The sequence below is a fragment of the Lingula anatina genome, chromosome 4 (genome assembly GCF_051362555.1).
Source record: "Lingula anatina isolate TDL-2025a chromosome 4, LinAna3.0, whole genome shotgun sequence".
In the NCBI taxonomy this organism is placed as follows: Eukaryota; Metazoa; Brachiopoda; class Lingulata; order Lingulida; family Lingulidae; genus Lingula; species Lingula anatina.
This window is the reverse complement of record NC_141770.1, coordinates 3,372,190-3,386,519: the sequence shown is the minus strand read 5'-3', so window position 1 is coordinate 3,386,519 and position 14,330 is coordinate 3,372,190. Positions and strand designations below refer to the sequence as shown.

The following is a 14,330-nucleotide window of genomic DNA, read 5'->3' as shown; positions in this document are numbered from 1 at the left end:
TTGTGCTTTGGCGCGCAGAGGTACATAATGGCGGACAGAGTTGCGTACGCAGCTTCAGCTACGTCACCAGAATAGAACGGATTGTTTTTTAACTTGAATTCCCGACTTTTGTTTAGTTTGTTTTAATTCATTGCAATATCGCAAGAATAATTTGTTTGTGCTTTTAGCTGATCACAGTGATTTAATCTGAAAGTAATGCTTACACTTAGCAATGTAGGTAAGTGGAAATAACTTCAGGTACAGCCGTATTCCATCCGTATTTCTATAGGGACAGTCGGTCATCCGGGCACTTTACCTTAGCAACCGGCATCTGGGGTAAAACAAATCGGGCAACATGGCGGATCGCATTGACTACTATGTAAAAGTTGGCAGACTTCGTCGGAAGATATCATACTTCACAGTTCCTGACCACTTGTGTCAGTGAGGATGAGTTATTTACCTGGTCGATTTCCTTTACAGGCTTTTGTAAATAGCCGCTGCACACCTGGTTAAGAGATAAAATCGGCCTTAACTGCCGATCGTTATCTGTGATCGGATATCTTACAGTGGTAGATTGCAAAGACTCATTTGCTTACCTGGATGAGCATAATATTCACATCTCTTTGAAAAGAAAACCATACGTAAGCAACTGATATTATCAAGGAAGGTTTCAATTGTACTTATAACTGTTGACGTTGCATATTGCTGACACATACGAGTAGATTTTGCAGGCCTACTGAATTGCACAGGTACCGTTTAACTCTCAGGCACGTACAAAAGTTAAATAGTGGAAGCTTGCTGTGTACCAGGTGACACTACCAACACATTGATAAAATCTAATGGGATTTGTTAAATTTCAAAGATCAACGGAAAAGTAAACGACTGTTGCAGGCTATAGATTGTGCAGACGTGACTAAATACGGGATTGTTGATCGAAACAAGATTTGGTCATAGCTATACTCAGTACATGCACTACGAGATTTGTGTATGTGTGTATAGTTCATTTTATTATAGAGAGGGAGAAAGTCATTGTACCTTGTTTGGTATTTATGTTTGTCATTTGTTACCGGAATTAATAAGTAATATTTACAAGAAATTGAGATTGCATCTTGTTTTGGCATGTGTGACGGTATATCAATTCTTTTAGTTAAAATTAATGGACTATAACGTCGAACTTTTTTGCTGTAAGTTAATTGAGTTTAAAGATAAGAAAAAATATGTACGTCAATATATTGACAAACCTGTGAGTTAATGTCTATATCTTTAAGTTATCAAGTAAAATAAAAAAAGTTGCCATAAAAAAAGCGACCTTAACTGGTAAAATAACATACAGCTTTATTACTGTGTTTGTTATTCAATTTAATTTTAACCTTGCACGTTTTGAAACTTAGCGTTCTGTCTTCCATGATATTTCGCCAATTTTCGTACCAGAAAAGTGCACAATAAGATTGTAAACACTCATAGACGCGTAGCTGCCAATATTAATACAGGAAACACCACGTGTCTTCTCTTCCAAAAAGTTAGCAAGCAACTGTTTATGCTGTCCTTCCAGGCTTGCATTAATATTCATGTACTGTATACAGACCAAAGAGGCCATGGGACCGATGACATTGCCCCTATCCCGTCCCCCTGGCTATTGCAGCAGCAGGTGATTTAATCACAATTTGTAGAAATCTTATTCTAATAACTTCTCAGTGTTGCACATTTTCTAGGTCTTTCTTACGATCCACGTTCTAAGAAGCCATTCCTATTTCACCAACTTATGTACATGTATATACTTAGGGTGGACATTTGCGTATGCAGTTAAGACCAATTTTATCCCGTAACAAGTTAAACAGTAGCTTATTACAAAGGCCTGCTTACTCATTAGTCCAGGTAAATGATTCAACCCGCCAGACACAAAAGGTCAAGCACTGCCTTTTCAAAATCTTCTGCTGTAAAATTCCCGATCACAGATAACGATCGGCAGTTATATTAAGGCCGATTTTATCTCTTAACCAGGTGTGCAGCGGCTAATTACAAAGGCCTGTAAAGGAAATCGACCAGGTAAATAACTCATCCTTACTGACACAAGTGGTCAGGCACTGTGGAGTATGATATCTTCGGACAAAGTCTGCCAACTTTTACATAGAAGTCAATGCGATCCGCCATGTTGCCCGATTTGTTTTACCCCAGATGCCGGTTGCTAAGGCGCGTGACGTCAGCCCGACTGTCCCTATGGATACGAACGCGTGGCAATTTTTAGCAGACTGAATTTCAAGCCTTACGAACAAAATGATTATCTTCCAAAAATAATTAATTTAAATCGTTCGTATAGATTGGAGAATTACCGTAAATAATTAGAAAGACATGACATACATAGAATGCTCTTTTCATATGTTGCAAGTTGTTACAACTTGCGACAGGAATATCCCATCAGAGGCTAGGGCATATATATAGATGAGATAGATATTGTTAATGTAGGAATACATGACGTACCATGGGGTATTGTTGAGTTGGTCACTCGAACATCAAAAGGAGGCAGGAAATAGAATGATTTTTAAATTCACAGGCAGATAGGAATGGGACCACGTGGGCGGCTATGAAATCATACATACAAAGATAATATTTGTTTGCAAATGAGGAGGAAAGGTTAAAATCCAAATAAGAAGTTTTAAGACAGATGGCTTTCGAAACCCTTACAACGTTCAATAGGCAATTCAGGGAGAGCGCTAATAGATCGTTCACCATCTGCAGACAAGGAGAAACTGAGCATTTTGATATCAGGGCATACTCTGGTGCGTTAACGAATAAAAATGTAGCAGAAGAACTGGTAATTAGAGGTTGGCCTACTACACTGGAGGAATCTATCACATGGACAAAACTAATTATAGATGTTGACGACAATTTGAAGGAACAATAAACAAACACTTATGTAACACAAAACGCGAGAATAGAGGAAGACATGGAAATAGGAGCTACCGGGCCAGACAGACACAACAAAAGCATACCTCAAACAAAACAAACACAGCTTGACACTATACTGGCAAAATTTACAGACATTGCACAACAATTAGAACATGCTCTCATTCAACAGCAAAAAACTAAGGAACTGTTGCAAACAAGGATGGCCAAGGTAGACACTATAGTCTTCAATTCCCCTAACCCACAAAATCAGTATCAAGGTAACTTTTCACAGTGGGTGGATAATTCCTCACAAAGACCACACACACGACGAAATACGAGTTCGACAGAGGATGGCCGACCTGCGTGTTTCAATTGTAATAAGGCAGGGCACGTTAAGGCAGAGTGTAGACAGCTGTTAGTGCAACAATGGGTCACTAGATCCTGCAGGCACTACATGTACAGTGTCCAGATTTTGTAGGTTATAGGTGTTCTTCTGTCAGTTCAGGAAATAAAATGTAAAGCATTGGTAGACTCTGGAGCCTGTTGTAACTGCCTGCAGTTGGACACATTTGTAAGGATTTGTAAGGAGACGGGAAGGTCCCCGTTACTGGAAAAAACCAATGAGATATTTAGTGTATTGGGTCAGTTATTTCATAAAGCTGTGTTACGTTGGTTTATCCTTGTGGTTGACTTGGTTTCTGTCGCAAGCACTTATGTGAAGTTTTAGAGCAACAGACCTGGGATTGAACATGAGAGTGAAAGGTTTACTTGTGTAAGTGATCGTAAGTGAGCGAAAGCTTCCTTCAGTTAGTATGTTCAGTACAAAGGGTTCAATTTTTATACTAGTCTTTGTAGCTATAATAAAGAAAACATGGTGACTTTCCATCCTTAGGTCAGCATGCCCCCTACCTTTGGCACCCTTTCACCCACCTCTACTGACATGTTACGTGTCTCATCAGACCCCCCCCCCCCTTCATTTTTTTATAATATTTCAGGTGGTCCTACAGAGTGGAGAAGAACCTGATAAAGGGATGACTCATCTGGAAGGAACAGATCTGGCGGTGGGCAGCCAGTGGCTGGTGGAGACCCTGTTCAAGTGTCTCAAAAAGCCCAGCAACTTCGTGCTAAAAAAAGCTTTTGGATGTTTTTTTTTACACCCCAGCAACTGTCTGCAACAATAGCCCTGGCCTTCCTAGAGAGTTCAGCCGTAGGAAGAGTTCTGCCTGCAGAGTTAGTTTCTATAAAAGAGCACACTTTTAACATTTTCTGAATCAGTGCTTCATCATTAGTATTTTGAAATGTTGAATTGATTTAAATTGCTTTATTTTTATATTTTTGACACCAGTTTATTTATCCCAGACCAATTTTTTTCTTTTAGTCTATGGAATAACTAAGTTGGGTCTTAATGCCAAGTTTCATATAGAAAGAGACAGTCACTTTCAACTTTTTTGCATCAGTGCATGCTTTATTATTATTATTATTCCAGGAGCACGGTAAAGAAAAGCATGTACGTGTTCTGGGATAACTACATGAAATTGAGAGTTGATGTGTTCACTGTATCAGTCAGGTGTGAAGAATATATAATCAGTCATGTGACAGTCATGAGACCACACCTAGATCACACTGTTACCTGAATGAGAGAGGAGAGGGACCTATAAAAATGGTTCTCTTGCCATGACTCTACAGTTATGTAAGTTTAGGTTTCAGGCCTTCCCAACTACCAGACTCGGCACCTACGGGTCCAGTATAAACCGGTTTATAAGACCACACTACCCGTTTTCAAGGTGTGTGTCAGATCGCATTACAGAGTATCAGCCACCACACCGATTTTGCCTGGTGCGCGATGTGATAGCAATGATCCTAAGCGGGGTTAGAAAGTAGTGCATCTCATCTAGATTCATGCGCTGCTGCAATTTTCTCTGTTTATGCTAAAATCTGAGAGTACCGCAATTTTTAACATAAAATTTAGGTTCGGACATAGCCAATGATGTTTTGTAAATAAGAACTTGCAAACTTATGTATTAATTTAGAAAAGTAGACCTAATTTTGATAGCGGAAGCATATTCTGTCGGGAGTTAAATATTTTCATGACTACCGGGATGGACGAGATTGAGGGCAAGGGTAATCCTAGAGAGGGGTGAGAAACGTCCATTGTTCTCGTCAGCGAGGCTGTCCTTTTTCAGGGTTTGTACGCACGGACAGAAACTTAAGTATTGTGGGAACGTTACTAATGAAGCCACTGGTAGTACTAGTAGATATCAGCCTGTAGTCTTGAACAAGCGCCTCGATGACGAGTGATAGGTTGTCAAAAACAAAAGACCCAGGTGTGGTAGTTCAACTACTGTCCATGCGTGCCGCAACGACCAAACCTAATTGCTCCTCAAGGTCACAAAACAATAACCGGTACTGACGGCTAGGCTCGTCTTAATCATATAAGTAGCGCGTTTCCACCGCTTGATTGAGGGAGTCGTCTGTTGTATTCATACGACTCCTACTTGACGAAAACGAGGCGCGATACCCAGATGACAGGTAGGCTTACAGAATTTGTGATAGGGTATGATACTCTTTTATGCGATCTGACACACTGTAGCAGCACGCGTCTTTTAAATAAATAAATAAATAATAAAAACTGGATCAAATTGGTGGTAAAATCTTTATTCCCATTCGGTTCCGACGAAATATTATTCCCGTGGAACTAAAATAAACATAAAACATACATGTAGTCCTACGAACACATACGCTGACATGGAAACTTCTTAAACTAACAATAATTCTGAAATTGAGTGATAAACAACTTGTAAATCGAGACGATAACTACAAAGTTTTGATTTCTAATAAAAATAATAATATAATGAAAGATTAAATCTTGATTTACCTCGTTTGGAGCCTAAACCTTCTAAGAGCGTCGGACGCGTGCCGCCGTCAAGTAAAATCTAAGTGACACTACGTGGCAGCACTATCGCATCCAATATACAAGAGAAGCGCATGCGTAGTTACTGTTACATGGCTCCTCAAAATACACATTTACATAAAATTGTATTTTCCACAAACTTGAAATTCTCATAAGCTATTTAATGTCAGCATATAACAATATTTTAAAGATATTTAATGTCAGATGCTTGTCAAGCAACAATACTACCTTTAACACTTACAATTATGAATCATTAAACATTGCATACTAGTTAACTAAACTAACGTTAACAATTGCAATTATAAATCTCTAAACATTACATACTAGTTAACTAACTAACATTAACAATTACGAATCTCTTAACATTACATACTAGTTAACTAATGTTAACAATTACGAATCTCTAAACATTACATACTAGTTAACTAACGTTAACAATTACGAATCTCTAAACATTACATACTAGTTAACTAACTAACGTTAACAATTACTAATCTCTAAACATTACAAAATAGCTCAAAGATTAATAACAAAATTGTGTTGTGGCAAGTCATACACAGCACATCATACATATGCAATCAACAGACAGTTGTAGCAGGAGAAAAACATTGGCTCCCGACGGTGAATACACCCTGGTTAAAGCAATCATTTTATTCAAAGTTTGGGTTGGGCATTATGAATACTAATTTCTGAATGGGCCTGTCCAAAAGCATAAGTGGACTGTCTCGTCGACCACGAGAATCCAAACATTTAGTGCTCATTGCAACTTGAACTTTCCTAATGTATCCATCCTCACTTGGATACACACTGTGCACTCTGGCTAGAGGCCAAGAGTTTCTAGGCAAATTTTCATCCTTGACTAAAACAATGTCTCCAATTTGCAGATTTTTTCTAGACTTACACCATTTTTGTCTAGACTGCAACTGAGATAGATATTCTTTGCTCCATCTCTTCCAAAATTGATCAGCTAAATACTGTACACGTCTCCAGTATTTTCTTAAGTAAAGATCCTCTCTCTGAAATTCACCAGGTGGGGGGCACACCACACTGGATTTGCCAGTTAAAATGTGATTTGGAGTCAATGGTTCTGGTGACATTGGGTCATTTAAACAATCAACAGTCAAAGGTCTGCAATTTATAATTGCCATGACCTCAGACATAAAGGTGCGTAAAACACTATCATCCTTCTCAACAACATCAAGTACTTCCTTCCTATTGGAAGTGAACTTGTGAAGGTGCAAACCACTATTTTTGCATGCCTTCATACTACTAACAACTAAGTTCCTGGCTTCATCAACTGAAGGAAGGGATATCAATCCATCATCAACATAGAAGTTGTGTAGCAAGAAATTGGTAACACCATCTCCAAACTCGGCCTGAGAATCTAACGCCATCTGTCTGAAGCCATAGGTTGAGCACCCAGGAGAAGAGGTGGCACCAAACAAATGTACCTTCATCCTGTAGTCGACTGGGGCAAGTGAAAAATCGTCTGTTGGCCACCAGAGAAAACGAAGGAAATCTCTGTGGCTCTCAGACACTTTAAATTGGAAAAACATTTGCTGCACATCACATGTAACAGCAACGTGTTCTTGTCTAAACCTGCAAAGAACTCCAAACAATGAGTTCATCATGTCCGGGCCAGTAAGTAGCTCATCATTTAGACACCTATTTTGATGCCTAGCAGCACAATGGAACACAACCCGTATCTTTTTGGGCTTATTTGGGTGATATACCCCATGGTGAGGAATATACCATGACCCCCCTTTGTCCAAGTCCTCTATAGGCACCCTCTCTGCATACTCGTTAGAGAGAATGTCATTCATGAAAGTGTAATAATCTTTCTTGAAATCAGGGTCACGAACAAATCTTTTCTTCAGAGTCATAAGTCTAGACAATGCCTGATCCCTATTGCTGGGGAGACGGGGTGTACTATTTCTAAATGGGAGTGGCATCTCATAGTGCACTCCATTGTCACTTTTTTTACATCCCTTTTCCATAATATCTAGAAATTGACGGTCTAAACGAGATGGGGCAATGGCTTCCAAATCCCCTGCAGTGTCAGTCACTACTTCTTTGACACTGTTGCGTACAGCAAATGAGACCTTATCTACAGACGACCTATAGGTTAACACCCTATGGCTAACTCCTATGGGGTCTAAGGACTCTTCAACAAGGGGTTCAACTATGCCTACTATTCCCCAACCCAACACCGTTTTCTGTGCAAATGGGCCATTGCCTTGAGGTGCTATCACCTCAGTGGGCAACAGAGCTTTAGGACAATTATATCCTACTAAAAGTCCTATATCTACATCTAATAGTGGTGGCAAACTATCTGCCATGCCACTCAAGTACGGCCACTTTCTAGCTGTGTCGTATGTAGGGATGTGATCTCTATTTGCCGGAATTGACTTCCTTGTATATGTAACAGGCAACATAATTTTTTCATCATTTCTATAACCTCTAATCTGTAAACCAGTCATTCTATTTGACTTAATTGTCGCGCTGGTAGTCATGGTCGACAGACGCAAATTTGTAGGAGTCCCTGTCATATCTAAGTCCTTAACCACACTGTCAGAGACAAAGGTAGTGTCTGATTGGGTATCAAGAAGAGCATATACCAAGCATTCCTTCTCAGGTTCACTGGTATGAGATAACCACACTGGTACAATCATGGAAATCTTGTCTCGGTCTACGGTCTCACTCATGAAAGACAGAGAACTTGTATGAGGGACTGTACTACTTGTCTGACGTGGGGTCTTATGGAGGCTAGTAGGGTGTAATTTGTTACAGGTTGGACAAGTCTTTTTGGCTAAGCAATCCTTGGATTGATGCCCTGGTGAGAGACATTTAAAACATAGAAATTGCTCTCTTACATACCTTTCACGTTCTAGCATAGGTTTGGCCTTAAACTGGCTACAGTTATCCAGATCATGGGGCCCTTTACACAAATGACATTTTGTGATGTTTGTTTGTCTGTTTGAACTCTGTCTATAATTGACTGTATCTACATGAGTCTGAATTCTACTTTGAGTATGTCTACTAGTACTCACAGCAGGTCTTTCATTTTGTGCCTGCTCCCTTTGCCTTGACTCACTTTCATTATCATTAAGGAAGAATGAGCTCAACCTTTTATCACCCTTGGGTCCTTCTTTACCCCTTTGTTTTAAAGACTGAACAGACACAACAGGGTCACTAGCAATCTTTGCTTCCTTGCTCAAGAATTCTGCAAATTCATTAAAGGTTGGGAAAGAACCCTTTGCTTTCCGTTCAACGACCATTCTACCCCACCTAGCTATAAGCCAGTCAGGTAACTTATGCAGAATGTTTTGGTTTTCTCTTTCATCATTAAGGATATTCAGCCCAGGATAACAAGACATGGCTGCTTTTATCTGATTAAGGAAATCAGACAATTTCAAGAGTCCAGTACCATCCGACCCAGACACATTTGGCCACTTACTAAGTTTATCTCTGAAGGCTGAGACAATGGCAAATGGACTGCCAAACCTTTCTTCCAGGATGGACATGGCCTCGTCAAATGAATTTTCTGTGCTGATAAGAAAACAACCCTCTATGCACTCTTTTGCCACTCCTCTGACATACTTCTTTAAGTAGTACAACCTTTCTATGTTGGGTATTTTGTGGTGAGAGATAAGAGCTGTGAATGCTGCTTTCCAGCTTGGATACTGCAATGATCTACCATCGAAAATTGCAGGTTCTGGAATTGGAAGTCTGCTTATTAGCAGATTTTGAACAAGGGATTCATAAGTGTCACAGCTGAGGAGAGCCTTGGGATGGACTGCATGGTCACTACGAGATTCAGACTTCATAGGTATTTGATCCTTATCAACATATGCAACATCATCTAATAACTCTGCTTGGACTATTTCTAGCTCTTTATTCAACTGTAAGCGTTTCAATTCTGATTGGATTTTCAGAAGCTCATGTCTTTTCTGTTCTTCCAACTCAGAATGTTTAATCTGAGCCTGGAGAGTTTCAATTCTTGACCTGTGCGATCTTTCGCTGGCTACTTCAGATTCAGCAAAGGACCTACAACTTGATTGTCTAGAAATATGCGAACCTTGATCATCCAACTCAAGCAACCTAATACGATTACCTGTCCTTCTGAGAAGGTGCAAATGTTCTTCCTCTATGGTCTCTACCTTTACCCTTAAATCTTCATCTAAACCACCACATGTTTCAACATCATGAAAGGATTTCTGTACACAATCTAAAGCTGTACAGATTTCATTCCGTGTAGTCCTTAGAAGGCCTACATCACTACAGTCATCAGCTATTATTTCAAGCTTGGCCGCTTGCTTGCGCCAACTAGAAATTGCATTTCGCAAATGCTGTCTATTTCTATCCATCTGCCACTGTATACCCTTTTCAGTCAATGGCCGTATACGTTTCTTGAGTTCTGCCCTTTCATTTACTAGAGAGGGGACACTCACAGAACGTCTGATTTCCTTCAAAGTAACATCAGACACTGGTAGATTGACTAAAGACATACCTTATTTAAACAAAGATTCAAGACTATAGAACCAAGCAGGCTAGACAATGGAATGAATCACGGTGTGAACAGACGAATGTCATAAGGAACGCTATATATGCCCCCTTTCCAGGGTGGGCATAAAACAATTAAAAATTCCCATGCTTTCTACCTGCCGCTACCATGTATGTGCTGTGCCTGACAAGCCACCACTGCTCAATGTAGATAACTGATCTGCTCTATGTAAATCTGGTGCTGTAAAAATGAATACACAAATTAAAGATAGCTAAACAGTAAAAACAACAACGTAAACTTGATCAAATTAATGCAAGATATTCAAAGCAATCAGCTGTGTATGCTGTGGTGTGCTAGCATAGTGTTCCTGGATTGTCCTCTGCCGTACTCAATTAAACATTCAGGCAAAAAACATTCAACTGACACTGTGTTACTGTTTTCAATTGTTCAAAAGTACTTTAAATGTCTACTAGTTTGTTTACATAAACAAATGAATTGACGCTATCACTTTATCTAAATAATAAATTGTCCAATATTTGTTTCAATGTTCAAGTCATAAATTGATACATTGTATTACGTGAGTCCATAAATGTAGTAAAGTGATACAAATTTACGTAGGCAGAACTGTCACTGGATCAGAGGCGGGAAACCAGTCACGTGACCAAAGGCACACATCGTGATAGGCTGGAAAACTTGTCACTACCAAAGGCGGGAACATAGCGTCATCAAAGGGCGGGAAATCTCGCATCTTCCAAGGCGGGAATCAACAAAAGTTTCTCATATCAGTCGTCCACATCAAGCTTGGAAATGTTTCAAAATATTCAAGGTCGATGATTCACAAATTAAATGTCATTTTGTCCAATATTATATTAACAAATCTCTCCTACAATTCCAGTTCTCTCTAAATTTCCCGTATCGTCTGCAATAATCTCTGTATCGATCTCCATGCTACGAGTTCTACTACGAGTTCCACTAAGAGTTCCACTGTAGCAGCACGCGTCTTTTAAATAAATAAATAAATAATAAAAACTGGATCAAATTGGTGGTAAAATCTTTATTCCCATTCGGTTCCGACGAAATATTATTCCCGTGGAACTAAAATAAACATAAAACATACATGTAGTCCTACGAACACATACGCTGACATGGAAACTTCTTAAACTAACAATAATTCTGAAATTGAGTGATAAACAACTTGTAAATCGAGACGATAACTACAAAGTTTTGATTTCTAATAAAAATAATAATATAATGAAAGATTAAATCTTGATTTACCTCGTTTGGGGCCTAAACCTTCTAAGAGCGTCGGACGCGTGCCGCCGTCAAGTAAAATCTAAGTGACACTACGTGGCAGCACTATCGCATCCAATATACAAGAGAAGCGCATGCGTAGTTACTGTTACACACACACCTTGAAAACAGGTAGTGTGGTCAGATATACCGGTTTATTCTGGACCCGTAGGTGCCGAGTCTGGTAGTTGGGTAGGCCTGGGTTTGTTTTAAATTAATTCTATGTATTTATGGAGACTTGTTTTATTATTTTGTATTAATTTTATAAGATATATATTGCTTTTTTTTGTTTTAGTGACCAGCTAATCAGCAATACAGCAGCTACGTTCAAATAGAGTTAGAAATATCCCAACATAATTTGTCTCCAGATGAAAAGGAAGAGGTAAGTGGTTTGATCAGGGAATTGAGACATGTTTTCAAAAAGTGATAGTGAAATAATGCCATAGATAAAGGTCATTAATATAACTTAAGTATTGAAAACTAGTCAAAATATTTTGCCACATAGAGCTAAGAACAGTGTATACATATATTATTCACACACAAAAAGATTGTTTATTTTGATATGGATGTATTTTTATTTCTAGATTTTCTATGTTTGTAGGTATTTCCAAGAGGGGTACCACCAAGATATGTATATTCAAAGGAATAACGAATGCATAATTTTACACAAAGATTCTGGGAGAATACCTGCCGCCATTTATCAGAGCCAGATAGCCGCGACGGCACTGCTTCCAGCAGGACAATGATTCAAAACATACGAGTAGGTCAGAACAGGAATTCTTCAGGACCCACAATGTGACCTGATTCCAGACACCCCCAGAAAGCCCAGATCTAAACCCAATAGAGAATCTCTGGGCCAAGGCAAAACATTACCTCTAGAAACATATAAAGCTGAGCACCAGGAACGACTTAGTTGCTGGAATCTGACAGTTTTGGGAAACAGTGGACGCTAATAAATGTACAAAGTACATAAATCATACACACAAAGTGATCCCTGAAGTGATTAGAAGGGAAGGCAGAGCTTCTGGCAATTGATAGGCTTTTTAAATATAAAATATTTGGTTAAAATTTTATGTAGTTTTGTATCGTAGCAATGTGATCCCCCCCTCCCAACTTCAAAGCTTAATGCTTGCTTTGATGTTCAAATCACTCACTCATGATTGAAAAGGGAAGACACCTTGGATTGAACCGGATTATGTATATTCAAAGGAATAATGAATGCATCATTTTCCACCAAGATTCTGGGAAAATACCTGCTGCCATTTATCTGAGCCAGATACCTGCTTCCGGACTGCTGCCAGCAGGACAACGATTCAAAACATATGAGTAGGTTAATTGGCAAAGGAATTTTTGAGGAAACACAATCATGTGAACTTGTTCCAGACACCCCCTGAAAGCCCAGATCTGAACCCAATTGAGAATCTCTGGGCCAAGGCAAAACATTACCTCCGGAAATATATAAAGCCAAGCACCAGGAATGACTTATAGTTTCTGGAATCAGACAGTTTTGGGAAACAGTAGATGCCACTAAGTGTACAAAGTACATAAATCGAATTCACAAGGTGATCCCTGAAGTAATTAGAAGGGAAGGTAGTCTAGAGCTTATGGATGTAGACTTACATGTAGCTGGATAAAGCATACCCAAGCCTTGGGAGACAGGTCCTGAGAACTGGGAGGGGATAGCATGATGGCTGCTGCTATTCCCATGAAAAAAGTTTCTATGGAGAAGTGATGTTGATATTGATGAGATCGTAAACTGTGGGATTACGAATGATGGCTCTTAATTGGCAGACAAGAAGAAACTCAAAGCAATGATTCATGACCCCAATTTCAGTAGACACTGGTAAAGTGCTAGATGCACATTACATGTGTACAATGTGCAGGACTTGTGACAATTTTAACAGCAAACCACAAAACAACTTTGATGAGATGGAATTTCGCATAAAACCTTTTTTCAGTGCCTTCAAAGCTTCGATGGAATGGGCACAAGCCATGGCAGTGGAGGGCATATCCATTATTATGCAGCAACTGGATCAATGGGGCTTAGATTCAATCCTTTCATGGGTGATGGGTACAGTTTGATGTTGCGAGGTGTTTAGCGAGAGCAGCCATATATAACAAATGATGACAACTAATTTTATTGTATTGGTAAATCATTTTTTTTATGTTCAGGTGTGAAACTGAGTGATGGGTAGGGCCCTGGGGGTACAGTCCACCTAACTATTTCTTTTGACAGAATAACCACTTGTGTATTAATTTGTAAAGAGTAAAATGCATGTAGTTTTTTGGCATATATATATATATATATATATATATATATATATATATACAGTGATCATTTTACCTCTGTCCCGCGTCCCTGACACACAGTTTTTACTGTAGATGCAGAGTTTTATAGCATATGCGTCTCCATGGACGCAAAGATTTTAAATTGTGTGAGATTTGTAAATAACCTGTCCACTGATCCGCATAAAATACTAGTCATTAAAGTAGGTTAATCATGTTGTTTTCCCGTTGTTGTATTGAATGTTACAATAGCTTCCGGTTAGACTGTAAGTGTTAAATGCCAGCTGATTGGCTGTTTACGCATCAAATAGCCAATAATAACAATCGTTAGTAATGGCAAAACTGTTTGTCTGCTTTGCACACTCCACTCTACACTTGACCTATTTTCGACTAAAATAGATTTTGCGCAGCGTGTTCGTCTGTTCAGCGACCATCCGACCATTCCTCTGAAAAAGCAATTAATAATAGACAGTA

At 39.1% G+C, this 14,330-nt stretch overlaps 2 long non-coding RNA genes across 2 annotated transcripts in view; one reads left to right on the top strand and one right to left on the bottom strand.

The window, feature by feature from the left end:
* Positions 1–14,330, bottom strand: part of LOC106170902 (uncharacterized) — a 73,059-nt gene that overhangs the window by 22,678 nt on the left and 36,051 nt on the right. The gene's annotated exons all lie outside the window — the stretch shown is intronic.
* On the top strand, positions 77–13,856 carry LOC147762072 (uncharacterized). Its single transcript, XR_015334244.1, has 4 exons — positions 77–217; positions 3,861–4,095; positions 11,866–11,952; positions 12,172–13,856. It is a non-coding gene; the product is annotated as an uncharacterized LOC147762072 (long non-coding RNA).